Here is a 5,237-nt window from a genome sequence, read left to right as displayed (position 1 = left end):
TGTTTGTGTTCTGGCTTTTATTTCACCATTGGGTACATTGCAATATCCATAATAGCAGCCAATACCCATACATATGCATACAATGCCAAAAACATTGGTCAAGGTAGTATGATAGAATGGATATTGGTGCATGTTGTGCTATGACGTATTGGCAATTTGGCACACAGACAGTGCCCTGCTCTTAGTCTGACCACGCGGTGACTCTTCCTCTCACACGTTCCCCCCGGTCTGCTAGACTGACGTGTCAGACAGACACACTTAGTGGGCCTGTCCCTGCACTGACCTATCTATACAACACGCATGCCATGCACCATCTCTCCCTGCGACCCTTACCCTGAGTTAAAAAGCCACAGACCCTAGTCTCGTAACAACACAGACAGGCACTAAGGGGGTAGCCACAGGACCATACATTTTCAAAGGAATAACTTGAATTTGGAATACAACATTTATTTTTGAAATGTCAAAAGGTTTTGTAATTCCAGTTATATTCTTTTGTGTATGTACCTGTTTCTTACTCAGCCCTGTACCATGAGACTAATGCCCCATATAGAGAAATTGAATGCTGGTCACATCATATTCAGTTTATTTGTAATATATTTGTTGTTTCTTATCAAAGGCTTGTCATAACAAAAGGGTTGAATACTTATTGACTCAATAGTTAATGACTCAAAAAATGTGGCACATGTCTCTATCAAGTGGATGTACAGAAGCAGAAGTAATGATAGTACAGTATATTCTACCAGGGGCACCCCCTTTAAATAAAATGTGTTTATTCTGTTCCGCTTTGTTTTTAATATTATAAACTCTTCTAGACGCTTGATACATAAGTAGATGGTTACAAATAGTGTCTTCGGAAAGTATTCACACCCCTTTTTCCACATTTTGTTGTGGTACTGCCTGAATTTAAAATGGTTTAAATTAAGATTTTTTTGTCACTGGCCTACACACAATAGTTATTAATTGCACTTTGGATGGTGTATCAATGCACCCAGTCACTACAAAGATACAGGTGTCCTGCCTAACTCAGTTGCTGGAGAGGAAGGAAACCCCTCAGGGATTTCACCTTGAGGCCAATGGTGACTTTAAAACAGTTACAGAGTTTAATGGCTATGATAGGAGAAAACTGAGGATGGATAAACAATATTTTAGTTACTACACAATACTAACCTAATTGACAGAGTGAAAAGAAGGTAACCTGTAGAGAATACAAATATTCCAAAACATGCATCCTGTTTGCAACAAGGCACTAAAGTAATAACGCAAAAAATGTGGCAAAGCAATTCACTTTTTCTCCTGAATACAACGTGTTATGTTTGGGGCAAATCCAATAGAACACATTACTGAGTACCACTACATATTTTCAAGCATATTGGTGGCTGCATCATGTCATGGGTATGCTTGTAATCATTAAGGATTGGGGAGCTTTTCAGGATAAAAAAGAAACGGAATAGAGTTAAGCACAGGCAAAATCTTAGAGGAAAACCTGGTTCAGTGCAAAGCTTTTAGAGACTAAAAACATTTATTTTAATTTTATTTTTACTATTTTATACATTGTATAATAATAGTGAAGGCATCAAAACTGTAAAATAACACATATGGAATCATGTAGTAACCAAAAAAGTGTTAAACAAAGGAGCCACCCTTTGCCTTTGACAGCTTTGCACGCTCTACATGATTCCATGTGTTATTTCATAGTTTTTATGTCTTCACTATTATTCTACAATGTAAAAAAATTCAAAATAAAGAAAAACCCTTGAATAAGTAGGTGTGTCCAAACGTTTGACTGGTCCTGTATGTAAATTAGATATTTCTATATTTCATTATGAATACATTTGCAAACATTTCCTAAAACATGTTTTCACTTTGTCGTTATGGGGTATTGTGTGTAGATGGGTGAGGAAAAAAAAAAATTCTGAAGGTATTATATACTTAACACTTTGATACCTCTATCATCAATCTAAATTATATGAATAGGAGTATTCTTTAGATAAAAAAAAAAAAAAAAAAAAAAACTATACTGATAGCTGCCATCTTTCTTCCCTCCTTCCAGGTTTGCCTACGAGTAGGATAAGTAACAGAGTGCAACCTCAGCAGAGAAGACAGACAGTCAGGTTCTGAAAGATCCCAAATGGGTAGTGAGTCTGGAGAATGCAAAGGTGGATTTATTCAGACACAGAACCACATGTAAACTTTGTTTTTTGAAACAGAGAATTTAATTAATCACAATAACAGCAATACATGTTGTTTTCAGATGATTCTGTTAAATCTGGACCCTGGAAATGACCACTGCATTTATGGCCTGCATTTATTTACAGTATATTGTTCTTCATTTCTCCAGAATCTCTCTCTATTACTCTCATTATTTTTCTCTCTCTCTCGCCGCTGCCCCTGCTGTCTCAACCTCTGAATGCTCAGCTATGAAAAGCCAACTGACATTTACTCCTGAGGTGCTGACCTGTTGCACCACTGTGATTATTATTTGACCCTGCTAGTCATCTATGAACGTCTGATGATCTGGCCTTAATGTCCATATACTCTTATCATCTCCACCTGGTGCAGCCAGATGAGTTTCTTCCTAGGTTTCTGTCTTTCTATGAGTTTTTCCTAGCCACTGTGCTTCTACATCTGAATTGCAAGCTCTTTCGGAATTTAGGCGGGGTAATCTGTAGGCCTATTGCACTTTGACAACTGCTGACGTAAAAATGGCTTTATAAAATACAATTGATTGATTGATTTTATTAGAATTTCTTCATTATTTTCTGCATTATATAAATAAACATAAATCAATTAGCATCAAAGCCGGTGTTTGCGTGTGTGTCTTTGTACGTATATGTGTGCATGACAGAGGTAGGGAGTGGGTCATGGATAGAGGAGAAAAATAAAGAGGGTCCATGTTAAAACAATAGAGACAGGTTTGAAGTTCACAGTGTTACTGACTGATAGACATAGTTACACTATTGATCAATTGGGAGAGTTGTAGATAGGCCCTGGGCCCGGTTGCATAAAATATATATATTTTTGGCAAGTAGCAAAACATTTTTATTACGAAGAACACAGATACCAGGTCCCAATACTCTCATAAAGCAGTATTTCCCTGTTACCAACCTTCATTCCCCTACAGAAAGTCCTTTCAAATCAGTTGTCACTCAGGAGAATTATGACTTAAGGAAGCCATTTAATCAAACGGACACAACCTTAGAGGGAGTTGAGGAAGGGAAGGGTGTTCTCAAGGCACAAAAGTGGGCAGCAGTGTGGGGCATTACTCAGTAGGGGTCACTGAAGGTGTAGTGTGGATGTCCTTCATCCCTGGGGACGGGCTTCCCATCAACTGTGATGGTTGGTACAATGTAGCACCAGCCTTTGTTCAATGCCGTTATACACTTCATCTCTTCTGCTTCAAGGTGGTATCCAAGATGGCGTAGCAGTGCAGACGTGGTTTGTCGTCCTCTCGTGTACTTTTGTATTTATTGTCTTTTTTTGTATATATTTCAATTTGATTTTCAATCTCTTTTCCATTTTTAAACTAAATATACCATCCGGTAACCCGCCTTACCCAATGTGACTCGGATCCTCTATTTTTTTTTTTTTTTAGATCTTATAGCCAGAACCTCAATCAGAAGCTAGCCAGCTAATTAGTTACTAACTATTTAGCCATTGTTAGCCACTGCTAGCGGCCTTTCCTTCTGCACAGACACCAGCCGTTTTTTTTTGCCTGGATAATATTGCCAGCATCGGACTGTTTTCTCCACTACAACGCCGGATTCCTGCTGTAAACCCTGGACCATTACTCCTGATCATCACAGCTAGCTGGATGCCACTGAGTGACCCAGCCCCGAAGCTAGTCCTGAGCCAGGCCCACCTTCCGGCCTACTCTGTGATCATCCGACTACTCAGCCGATGCCTTCCGGGCTCTACCCCAACACGAATCCACCACTCCGCCGGATCCTTGCCGTAAGCTCTGGACCTGTGCATCGGATCATCGCTGCTACCGAGTGGCTATAGTGGCTAACGCCCATGCCCCGAAGCTAGCACCAGTTAGCCGCGAGCCAGGCGCATCTCCCGGCTAGCAAACAAAATTACTACAACTACAATTACCTCTTTTGCCATCTGGTCTGGACCCTTTGTCGACACGGCGCCCCGCCGTACCACCATGACTGGTCCGCCTACTTAACTCCATCCGCTGTGCCCTCAACCGGCCTTCGCCGGACGTCGGAACAGACGCTTCTACTTACCCCGGCCTGCTAACTTTAGACTTTTTTACCTCTTGCTGTTGTCTTAGCTGATTAGCTGTTGTTGTCTTACCCGTTGTTGCCTTAGCTAGCTCTCCCAATCAACACCTGTGATTGCTTTTTGCCTCGCTTTATGTCTCTCTCAAATGTCAATATGCCTTGCACACTGTTGTTTAGGATAGTTATCATTGTCTTAGTTTACCGCGGAGCCCCTAGTCCCACTCTACATGCCTCAGATAACTCCTTTGTCCCACCTCCCACACATGTGACGACCTCACCCAGCATAACTAGCCCGTCCAGAGATGCAACCTCTTCTCATCACTCGGGTGCCTGGGTTTACCTCCACTGTACCCGCACCCCACCATACCCCTGTCTGTACATTATGCCCTGAATCATTATGCCCTGAAATGGCGACGAATACGAAGCGAGGGTCCGCCAACGAGAGCATACAGGTCGCAGTGGTGGGTAGTATATGGGGCTTTGGTGACAAAACGGATGGCACTGGGGTAGACTGCATCCAATTTGCTGAGTAGTGTTGAAGGCTATTTCGTAAATGACATCGCCAAAGTCAAGGATCGGCAGGATAGTCAGTTTTACGCGGGTGCTTGGCAGCATGAGTGAAGGATGCTTTGCTGCGAAATAGGAAGCTGATTCAAGATTTCATTTGGGATTCGAAATGCTTAATGTGAGTCTGGAAGGAGAGTTTACAGTCTAACCAGACACCTAGGTATTTGTAGTTGTCCACACATTCTAAGTCAGAACCGTCCAGAGTAGTTATGCTGGGCAACGGAATGAGAGTTGTATGGCATTGAAGCTTGTTTGGAGGTTAGTTAACACAGTGTCCAAAGAAGGGCCAGAAGTATATAGAATGGTGTCATCTGTGTAGAGGTGGATCAGAGAATCACCAGCAGCAAGATCGACATCATTGATGTATATAGAGAAAAGATTTGGCCCGAGGATTGAACCCTGTGTCACCCCTATAGAGACTGCCAGAGGTCCGGACAACAG

The sequence above is a fragment of the Salvelinus fontinalis genome, chromosome 18 (genome assembly GCF_029448725.1).
Source record: "Salvelinus fontinalis isolate EN_2023a chromosome 18, ASM2944872v1, whole genome shotgun sequence".
Lineage (NCBI taxonomy): Eukaryota > Metazoa > Chordata > Actinopteri > Salmoniformes > Salmonidae > Salvelinus > Salvelinus fontinalis.
The sequence above is the reverse complement of the archived record's forward strand: the minus strand, read 5'-3'. Positions refer to the sequence as shown.